The sequence below is a fragment of the Apium graveolens genome, chromosome 8 (assembly GCF_009905375.1).
Source record: "Apium graveolens cultivar Ventura chromosome 8, ASM990537v1, whole genome shotgun sequence".
Lineage (NCBI taxonomy): Eukaryota > Viridiplantae > Streptophyta > Magnoliopsida > Apiales > Apiaceae > Apium > Apium graveolens.
Genome location: NC_133654.1, coordinates 262578822 through 262590831, shown reverse-complemented (window position 1 = coordinate 262590831; position 12010 = coordinate 262578822). Strand labels below are relative to the sequence as shown.

The window sequence follows — 12010 nt, the reverse complement described above, 5'->3', positions numbered from 1 at the left end:
AAATATATGCATTGAACAAAACATAATTGAATAACTTAAATGTATGTGGAGCAATTTTATCAACAAAAAAAAATTCAACCGTGAGACAATGAAATATTTTTTTCAAAGTGAAAGTTGTATATTATAATTAATAAATTTTATTGTAATATGGTGCTGACTTTAAATAATTTTTAATTAAATATGTTTTTAATAAACTTTATCCTTGGTAAGGTGTTGCTGACGTTTCAACAATTTTTCATAGTATCCCAGAAAACCTCATATCTCATCTATTGAAATCCTTAAGGATTTCGACATTAATTATTTTGATTTAAAAAAAAACCTTGTGCAGTCCCTATATACCTTTATCCCCAGTAGTCTACCCATCTCTCTTTCCAGAGAAAAAAGAGGGAGAAACATGGAGGGATTACTCTCTAATGTTCCTCAACAACCAAATGGGAATGATGTGTATACTAGTGATGGATGGACTTTTAAAGATAATAAGTTACAGGAAAATACTATGGCAGAATTTGAAGACTATGGCTCAGCTGCATTTTTTCAAAGGGTGGCTGTTGTGATGCCATGGAAAACCATGGCATCCATTCAACTTCATCATGAGATTTTGATGGAGGAATTGAAGTGGATCAAGTCATCTAAAGGTGAATTCGAAGATAATGTCATAGAGGAGGACGGTGATTTTGATGATATTGTTGTAGAGGATACCATGGGTGAGGAGGAAGTAATAGAACAAGTTAACCAGCAGACCAGCAGGCCAAAGAAAAGAGGTATAGCATGGACAATGGAAGAACACTGGTAACATTAACGACATTCAATGATTGTGTTACAACTGTAGCCCATGCAAGTTTGGGTCCTCGGTGTCTTTCGCCACATCCTTTCCTAAATAAATTGAGCAGCCTATGGTTATGTATACCTACTTACTAATAATACTTGGTTGATGTATGTGGATGCCTCAACCTTTAAAGATACTGCTGGTGTTGTTTCTGTCTTATTTCCTTTGTCTAATTCCTTCAGCAATCTTACAACTATATGTACCAATAATGATTCCCTTATTATGAAGGGACTGATAATAACGTTAGGATTATAGTGAGGCTGTGTGAACAAATTTAGTTTAACAATTCCATATTTCTGTTCGGATTCTCTGATTAAATTTTTGACTAATTAACCTCCCACAGTGATATGAAGAATGTATAATGCATGGTACATAATATTTAATATTTAAAATCGATGTTTTAAATATATTTTTATATAAATTTCACCTCTAATATTGTGCTATTAACAACAAAAAAATTAAGGGTAAATACAAGAAAACAAGACTTAATATTTTAATCAGATTTATATTTGGGAATTTTACAAATATACCAACTAACTAATAGTAAGCTAATAGTAAGCTACCTACCAACAAACTCCCCCTTAATTTAAACATCTGCAAGACTTCTAGCACCCACCAAGTTCCTCATCCTTTCGAATTTTGTTGCTTCTGACGCCTTCATCATTATATATGCTCGCTGTTCTTGAGTGCTCACGTACTTGATAACTATCAAATCCTTCTCCACGCAGTCAGGGATAAAATGATACCTCAAGTCTATGTGCTTGCTTATCCCGTGGAAAGTTGGATTCTTGGAAAGGTCTACAGCTGATCAGTTGTCTATGTACAACGTGACTGGTCCTGTTTCAGTGCTCAGAACACAGTTCAGAACTCGTTGCAACCAAATTGCTTGGCACGCTGCAGTTGTGGCGGCCATAAATTCGGCCTCGCATGAAGACAATGCGACACAACGCTGTTTCTGAGACACCCAAGTAATCAGGTTTTCATCAAGGTAGAAAACCATTCCCCCGTGCTCTTTTGGTCACCGAGACTCCCGGCTAAATCACTATCCGAAAACCCGGATAAAATATAGTTCCCACGACCCTTGGTATAAATCAATCCATAATGCGTTGTTCGTTTAATATACCTGTAGATTCTTTTTACTGTAGCCATATGTAATTCAGTTGGCTTTTTCGTGTATCTGCTTCCTACAGAGTAGGCTATATCAGGCCTCGTGTGTACTAAATAACGGATACCACCAATGATGCTTTTGAAGTGCGCAGGATTAACTGCCTTTCCCATCTGGTCTGCATGAATATTCAGTTTGTAATCCATTGGATATTTAACTGCTCTACACTCTGCCATGCCAGCTCGTTCCAGGACCTTCTTGGCATACTGGGCTTGACAAATTTCAATAAATCCCTTCTTCTGCACAACTTTGAGGCCTAGATAATATGACATTTTACCCAAATCAGACATGTCAAATTCACGATTCATCTCCCCCTTGAATTTTACAATGTCTGAAATATTTGTGCCTGTAATAATGAGATCATCCATGTACACGCCAACAATAAGAGATTCGGCTCCTTCCTTCTTTATGTACACAACGTATTCCAACGGACATTTGACAAAACCTAGCTGCAATAAATATTGATTCAAGCGAGAGTACCAGACCCATGGGGCTTGTCGCAAACCATACAGGGTCTTTAATAACTTATAAACTTTTCCTTCATGCCCCTTCCTTTCATAACCTTTAGGCTGTGAAACATACACCTCTTCCAGGAGAATACCATTCAGAAAAGTGGATTTGACGTCAAGATAATGAACTTCCCAATCTTGTTTAGCTGCTAATGCCAGGAGAAGTATCACTATTTCTAACCTCTTTACAGGGGCAAACACTTCCTCATAGTTGATCCCTTGACGTTGAACATAACCCTTAGCAACCAACCGACCATGTTGATCATTTTTTAATTTGAAAACCCACTTGAGATCTATTGTCTTGCGTCCTTTAGGCAGAGTATTCAGCTCCCAAGTATTGTTTCTTTCAATCGAGGAAATTTCTATATACATAGCTTCCTTCCACGCAAAGTTTGTCACAGCTTGTTCAAATCATACGGGCTCGTCAATACCCATCAACATTAGTTCTTCTTCAATCAGCTCAATCTCGGTGGTGTCATTGTAAATGTCTGCCAGACTTCGAAACCTGCGAGGTAACTCACTGTCCTTGCTATCTTGACTGTCAGAACTACCCTCAAGTGTCGGTGATATATTCTGTAGAGATGACTGAGGTGTGATAGGAGATTCAGCAGTGTCTTCAAAATTATGTTCGCTTTCATCTGTTTGAACTAGTGTCTCTTCGTCAACTATCTCTAGAAACGACTTCCTGGTACTTATGTCACCTTGTTTCCCCCAATCCCATGTTTCTCCTTCGTTAAAATTAACATCTCTACTTACATGTATTTACTTTAACAGAGGGTCATATAACCTATAAGCTTTAGTCCCCGGCTCTCTACAAAAATGTACCACAAGTTTGCGGCGATCATCCAGCTTTGTTGTGTGAACTGTTGGCTGCTTCATGTAAGTTGTACACCAGAAAAGTTTCATTGATTCAACACTGGGCTTTCTCCCAAACCAGGCCTCACGTGGTGTTAGCGACGAGAGGGATCTTGTAGGTAGCTTATTCAGTAAAAAAACCGTGTGTCAGAAGGCTTCAACCCAATACATGTTTGGCACTTTTCTTTCTTTCAACAAACTCCGAACCATGGCAACAACTGTTCTGTTACGGCGCTCTACAACACCATTTTGTTGTGGTGTGTATGGCGCTGTATAGTGTCTTAAAATTCCACATTCTTCACAAAATATCTTAAATTTCTTTGAGCAAAACTCGCCTCCCCAGTCAGATCTCAAAACATGTGTTCCTCTTTCTGCACCATTCTCAACCAACATTTTAAATCTTTTAAAATAATCTAGAGCTTCATCTTTTCTTTTTAGCATGTACACACACATCATGCGAGTGTGATCATCAACTAAGAGCATAAAATATATATTACCAGCTGGTGTGGACGGGGATATTGGTCCGCACAGATCAACGTGAAATAATTCTAGAGCATTTTTGGCAATAAAGTTTTTTGATTTGGAAATGACTTACTTGATTGTTTTTCCATGAGACACCCACTGCACTTTTCTTTAGGTTGGTTGATAGGTGGTAGTCCGTGTGTCGTCTTGTTTCTTGACATGACTTCTAGAGCCTTGAAATTTATGTGACCGAGCCGCTTGGTACAATTTTTTATGCATATATTCAAAAGGACTAGCTCCAGAAAAAATACAAGATCCACTCTTAGTTCTACAAACAACTATCCTTTGAATTTAATAAGTTCCCCTCACAATGCAACATGATCTAATAATCTACTAGGCATCATAGTTGTCAAAAGAATACATGCTAATCAAAATAAGGAAATTACAACTAAGCACATGAATAGAAGGACAAATTAGACATTAGGCAACTCCTAATATTAGAGGCCAAATACTAAACATAGCAAGCAAAACCATCATGCTAATGCGCACAAAGATGATCAAGTCTGAAGATTGAGTTAAATTTTACGGCAACAAACTTGAGAACTAGGCTAGTAAAAAACTAATAATAACATTTATAGAACTAGGAATAGTCTAAATAAAAGAAGTTTAACTGTGCATGTTAATTTATATAATTTTTAGGATTTGCATTCTTTTTTTGTTTGTTTTTTGTTTCTCTTTGCTAAATATAATTTGCATTCTTATTGTAACAATATTAGCAAACCAGACAATAGCTTTATAGATGTTACCAGACCAGAACAAATTAAAACTGGTGCAAGAGGTGTTGGAAATAAGGATGCCTCAAAGATACAATTACAAATAACGGTGCAAGATATATATCTAGCCCACCGCCAGAAGCAGATGTTACAGAATTTGCGACCTTAACAGTTTCATCTACTCCCTGCTGATTATATTATTTAAAATTTAATATACTAACCAGAGACAACGACAAAAAAATACTAAAAGTAATACTTGGTGATGAACTAGGATTTTTCTCATACTCCTCATAAGTGTTAAATACTTGTGGACTTTGGGCACATATTTTTAAATATTTTGCTTAGATACTCTTTTTGACCAAATTGTCTAGATACTTAGATAAATTATCTTTCAAAATTTTATTTTAAAATAAATTTTTTGTGGCAAAACTTGAATTTAACAAAAATTCAAAATAACATAAGTAATTATATATATTCAATTTTACGCTAATACTTGCATAAAGTGAGAACATAAGGGAAGGAATTTCATGGGTAAAGACTAACTCAAATTCTAAAAAGAAACTTCAAACTCATTAATTTTAATAATTTGCAAAAATTGTCGGATCTATAAATTAGACCGATCACATGAGGTTATTTAGTGTCAAACAAACCATGTGGAGTATATTAACATAATATATATATATATATATAATATATCATCGTAGACATTGCACCATAATAAAAATATTACAAAATTCATAGTAATGCAAGTATGTTCTATTAATATCTCTATTTAATTGAAAATAAAAAAAAAATTGTTCTAACAGGTAAAACATGTATATTGTATAAGCTTATCATATACTGTATGTTTGACAACTTAACATATTTTTGTATAATACTCCCTCTGTCCCTCCCATTTGTTTACACTTTCCTTTTTTGGATGTCCCTTCCAATTGTTTACATTTCAAAACTTTCCAAAAATAGTAAGGTTTTTATAATTTTTAAAATAACTACATTCACTACTTCTCTCCACTATACCCACTTTATACATATAATATTAATCGGTCCCACTACTTTACTCACTTTTTTAACTTTCCTCCACTATTTTATCATTTTTCTTAAACTCCGCGCCCCACCCAAATGTAAACATTTGGGAGGGACGGAGGGAGTAACATTATTGAACCACACTGAAGGAAGACATTGTAGATAATTTGGCTCATTTAATAGGTTCATTGTACTTCGTACATGGGTTCAAAATCCCAAAAGATATCCAGTAAAGATCTTATACTATAGGTAGCCCACTTGAAATTCCTTTTAAGTACTAAGCTATTACCTTATCTATAAAGAAGTGTATAGAAATTGGTAATCAGACAAGATCGCTCAAGTGACCTTATAAGAATTAATTGCTGAATCGGGTAATAACCGGAATGATTAATCAGTAGAAAAAGCGGAAGTAGTTTAATATTAATATATATAAATATGTACGTCAAAATAAATATCAAGATTAAAATAAGAAAAGAGTATATAGACAAGTATTAACTCAATAATGTTTTTGATATTTCTGATATAGATTCAACTACCTAACTTTCAACCTAAATAATTAATAATATAAATTACCCAAGTTAAAGAGGGAAAATAGAGAAACGGGATACTCTATTTTCATACCCAGATATCCCGAATCTCAATGCAAAAATTGTAAATTTCACCCTCAAATTTTTATTTTCGTTTCACCATTGCTAGCTTACTCTCACATATGTCATCAAGTTTCTACACCCGAGTTCTCTTTTAAGGTTTCAAATATCTCTTTCTCCTGTGGATGTAAAGAAGGATCTTCGGATCAACTAATGTCGTATGAAAGATAAGAGTTTTGTCCTGAAGGTAGTTGCAGCTATAATTATTTAACCCAAATGAAGTTGAATCGAATTGAACTAATGCACACTTGATTCCCGGATCTTTATTACTCGATTTCACCAGTTTGACCCGTATTTTGATCCGATTCTTCCCAAACAGCGTCTGCAACGATACAATAAAATAAGATCAGTAATAAGAATTTTGTTGATATATCGGCCGATTTATCGGCTACACAACGATTTCTAGAACACTAGTAAAGGGTGTTTGGAATAATAAGGAGTAACAACCTTCTTTTAAGATGTGAATAAATAGAATTTTCAAGATTTTTAACAAAAAAAACGATCTTTGCAAAAACTTATTCGTAAAATAATATGTTTTGAAATATTTCCATACAATATTTTGCTTGCTGAACATATAAATGATCTCCAACTATCCAATGAAAAATAGCCTATATAGAATTTAACTCTATTCATCTAATAGCTTGAAATAATATCTATATATATAAAATATCACTTGCATAATTATCAATTTTTATTGGTAATTGTAATTTTAATAAAGGATAATAAATTCATATGTAGGTGAAATATTTGAACTAACAAAAATTTTAAAAAATTCACATGTACTTCTTTATATAGAAAAGATTCTAAATAAAACATTAGAATTTTTGGCATGATTTTTTAGGCTCATCCATTATGTGAACGATTAAGAAAAAGACAATTTATACATGAAAACACTTTATTCAAGTGTAGGTATTTACATATACAACCCACATTCATTACTAATTTTTCAAAAAAATTCGGGATTGATTTTATAAATCAACATTTCTCGATGACATTAACAAATCATGAACAACCTGTCCCATGCAAAGTCCGATGCACCTTTGAGCGGTATATCCAAAAATCTTTCACAATTTATGTTTTGTAAAATAAAACATAAATTCTCCGATGTCAAAAACTGGACAACAAAATATTCATAGAGATATCCATAATATTTACAATGATTTTTGATGATATCAGTTCTGAACTTTTATATATTTTGGAGTACATCCTTATGAATGCAACTACCCTTTTTATTTATCTTCCTTCTTACCTTCAAAATTATTTCTTCTTCATATTATTCAGGCAATTGATAGATGGCAGCTCTCATATTTGCAACTGAGCTGCTCTCCATCAGTAGATTATCATCAAACATAATGTAACTTACTTTCTTGTTGTCAGGATTCAAAGAAAACTGTCTTGAATTAAATACTGTTTCAAAGATTACAATATTCACATCTTAGCAACAGTCCATTACCTATTAGGATCTTCATTCCACCATCCTTTAACATATGCAAAATATTTTCCTTAAAATTGGCTCCATCATGACTATCAATCACAATCTTCACAGCTTCAAGCATGCTCAGATAAGTCTAGGATTTACAAATTCAGCTTCTTGATGTCCTAGACCACCTCCAAACATTGAGTCCATTTGTCTGAGATCCTGATACCTTCTCAACCATGATGGTGCATCCACATTATCTTTGATGTGCGGCATCTTGTTCCCTTTGTGGGTGATTCCTCTTGTGATGACGATGTTGCGGTTTCAAATTCGAGGTCGACTCTTCTCTACACTGGGCGGAATAATGCGGTGCAAGTTAAGGATAATTTTATGCACATGTTGGATCATCCAAAAATTGTGCGGAAATAATATAAGAGCGGTATTCTGAACGTGTCCACAATCTTTTATAGGGCCAACATAATATTTTTAACATTGCGAGCGTTTTTGTATATCTTAATATTTTAGGAACTCGTTTAGTAATTCATTACCTTTTTAGGATTCTTAATATTTTAGGAACTCGTTTAGTAATTCATTACCCTTTTAGGATTCAGGGTTTTCTTATTTAAAGACTTCTTTAATATTTTATGGATCAGTTTTTCATGATTAATAAAAAATTGAAGTTTTTCTCAACTGTCAGTTTTAGGTATAATCAACTAATCTTGAGAAATATTGTTCCCTATCTCTACCTACGCTGCATACGGCTCAGTTCTAAGTCATAGAAAGCTCATTATTTGCAACTCATCAGGAAGTGGATCCTCCTTGAAGTAGTTAATATTTGATAACAAAGAAAACATCATATAATCAAGATAAAAGTAAAAGAAATCAAAATGCAAGACATGACAAAACAAATCGAGTTTTACATCAAGTTATAGATATCCATCTATGTCTCTGTCTCTGTCTCTCATTCACACAACACAACAAGTATATGTATGTAGATGGTTCTGGAACTCCGACACTTGATCCAAGGGAATACAATGAAGTCCTCTCTACTTCAGAAAACGGATGGTCCTACTAAGCTGATTATTAGAAGTCCTGTTTTGAAAATATTCTCATCTTGCATCTTATTATATATGTATACTCTATATATTGTTATCTACGTTGGGAGATTTGCTTCTATTTTAGTAATGCTGTACACATAACAATGAAAATGTTATGAAATAACTAGAATAACAGAACATAACAGCATATATATAACCACATTATTACATTACAATTACAGAGCCACGCTTCCATTGGCTTGATTTGCTGCTGACTTGGGCTATAGTCACCGTCCTTTTCCTTCCTACAGGGAGGGGATCAGCAGCAGCACAAATAATTTTTATAACAAGGTTTAATTATATAAAATATCCATTGTATAATTTTATATAATCTTGATTTTATACATATTAATCCCAGTAACATCCATGCATAATTTTTAGCCGATATAAACGAGTATTAATGTTAAGTTTAGAATGTATAAGATAACAAAGTTATTTAAATTTAAAAGAAACACAAATCTTAACCGTCTAAACATTTGACGATCATTAGAACGCTCCTCAACAATATTTCCAATTATATTACCATCTATATATAACCAAGCAATAGCATTCAGTAGAGATGAGTTTGAACCATTTTTCATGTTTTGCTGGATTTAGCTCTTTGATTCCATTCAGGGCAAGTTCTTAAATTGGCTTAAGTTCTTGAGTTTGCTAATAAATATTCAAGAATTTGTCCAAATCAAAGAGCCAAATTGGTAAAATGACTTCAACACACATCTTCATTGTATGTTATTGGATGTTATTACTTGGTTATATATAGATGGTAATATTATTCAAAATAGTGTTAATGGGTGTTTTTATGATTGTCAAATGTCTAGACTTATTAAGCTTCATGTTTGTTTCAAATTTAAACAGCTTTATGATGTCAACATGCTAAACTTAACAATAATTGTAGTTTGTATAGGTTAAATATTATGTCTAGATGTTTCAATCATCTAACTCATACATATATAAAGAGTATGTGAAGTTTATAAAAGGCATATATTTATAAATAAACCTTATTCAAATATATTTTTTAATTCATAAATTTTATAAATAATAAAATAACAATTATGTAAAACTTTATCAATATCATGATTAAGAATATATACAAATATATATAGTACAAATTATGTATATACAAACATAAAATGAAAGTGAGAATAAATTGGTTACCTACAAGTAAATAAACATTTGGTCAGGATTTAATAGCTTCATCCCATTTCTCTTCAACTCATAGCCTCCTTCCATTTCTCTTCAAATAATTTCACCTAAAACAAATCAAATGCAAGATATTATACATATATAAAACATAAAAATTATAAATTCAACATACTTAAATGGTTAACTCTAGTCAAGAGTTATTTGTTAATCCAAGAAAGATTATCCTCAATTCACATACACATATAATCCCAATTCACATACATACATATATATATATCAAAATTTAGATTAAAATAAGAAGTCGTGATAAAAAAATAGCTAACCATCACAGATTTTGAGTGAAATAACAAAGGAAGATTACAAACATAAGAGAGTATTTGAGAGAAATGACAAGCAGGTGTTAAGAATAAAAGGAAGATTGCCAGGCACAGCCCAAGGGATGACAAACAAATATTATTTGTTGGAATGGTAGCGGCGGAGAATAGGGTTTGAGGGAAATAACAAAGGAAGACGGGGTTTAATATATACAATAGGTTAAGAAGCCATTAGAATCTTCTAGATGAGTTGGTAGAATATTCTAGAAACAAAAAATAAGAGGAATATATGTCAAATACATTTCTCATCTTTATATTATTAGGTTAGAAGGAAAGCTTAATTAGAATTTAAAATATTTTTTTAATAATTTCTTAGTAACTGTCATTTCTTTATTATAAATCATCTATGAATAAAATTTAGGTAAATGTAAATTTAGCTTCTATATAAATTAAATAATAAATTTATTATTTATAAAGAATTCAAATATAGTATGAAATTTATTTTATGTATAATATAAAATTCCTTTAAAATATTAAGTGACAAATAACTAAAATACAAAAATATTTTATAAGTTTCTTTTATTGCCAATTTTGTATGAAAGTAAAAAATTTTAAGTATAGTTTTCACGATTATCAGAAAAAAATTTAATAAATTTTATATATTATATTACATCCAATCATAATAATATCTAGGTAAAAAAATCTTATGAAAAAATTATAATACTGAAACACAAATTATAAAATAACTATATAATAATATTATACATTAAATTTTGAATTAAATAAATAATTTTAACAAGTAAAGATTTCCGATATCATTAGTTATGGCCACCATAAAACATATCTAACTAATTATTCTCTAGTACTTAATTTCTTTTAAAATGTATTGTAAAAAAAGAAAAAAAATACACGTAAAATTTGTTTCCAAATAAGTCATTTAATTGATTTTAACAAAATTCAAATTTTCCATAAAAATTCAAGTAAACATATGGTATTTGAGTAGAGTTTTCTACTCATAATGCATTTTCAATATTTGACTTAAATAAAATCTCAATAATTAAATAATTTTAGAATTTTAAATTAATTTATCAGAAATATTCGATGACAATATATAATCTTTTTTCAAGCATATACAATCTTTTTAATTTAGAGAAAAGCAAAACACTTATATGTAATAAAATTTTTATTAAATATTTAATATAAAAAATAATCATAATTCGTGTAAACTAATTAAGAATTATGGGTGATAATATTTTCACTATATTTAATTCCTACCCAAACTTGTTACCAACAAAATTTAAAAAATAATGTATACATGTTGAAAATTAAGAAACATATATTATAGTTAAATTAGTCAAAATTAAATCATAGTGTACTTTAAATGAATGTTGTCTATGGAAAAAAGTAGTCAAATTTTAATCTCATCCCTGAATATAAATTTTGGACTCTCTCATCTAATTATCTAATTTTTTTTAATTTTGACAAAACAAATGTTATTAAGTTTAACTCTGACACCCCAGTCCAAAAGTTTCAATAATCCAAACTTTTCCTCAAAATTATACTCACAAAAATTGAACTAATATATATAATAATATCTATAATTGCTTTTATTTCTTCAATTTTGACATCTCAATATATTACAAATCCTAGTAAAAATATCAACCAATATTTGGCTATCAACTCACACCCAAAATACTTATTCTGGAGTACTTCATATTGTAGAAATTTCATGAAAAATTTAATAGAATGTAGGGGTGAGCTACACTTCATCAGAATTAC

General features: G+C 31.2%; 1 long non-coding RNA gene across 2 annotated transcripts; it reads right to left on the bottom strand.

The window, feature by feature from the left end:
- Positions 1 to 8842: 8842 nt before the first annotated feature.
- Positions 8843 to 10398, bottom strand: LOC141679000 (uncharacterized). 2 transcript variants are annotated; one of them, XR_012557990.1, is made up of 3 exons: positions 10241 to 10398; positions 9930 to 10024; positions 8843 to 9019 (listed from the first exon to the last, which is right to left on the bottom strand). It is a non-coding gene; the product is annotated as an uncharacterized LOC141679000 (long non-coding RNA). The 2 variants fall into 2 exon arrangements; XR_012557991.1 differs by having other exon boundaries at positions 9934 to 10024.
- Between the last annotated feature and the right edge of the window lie 1612 nt (positions 10399 to 12010).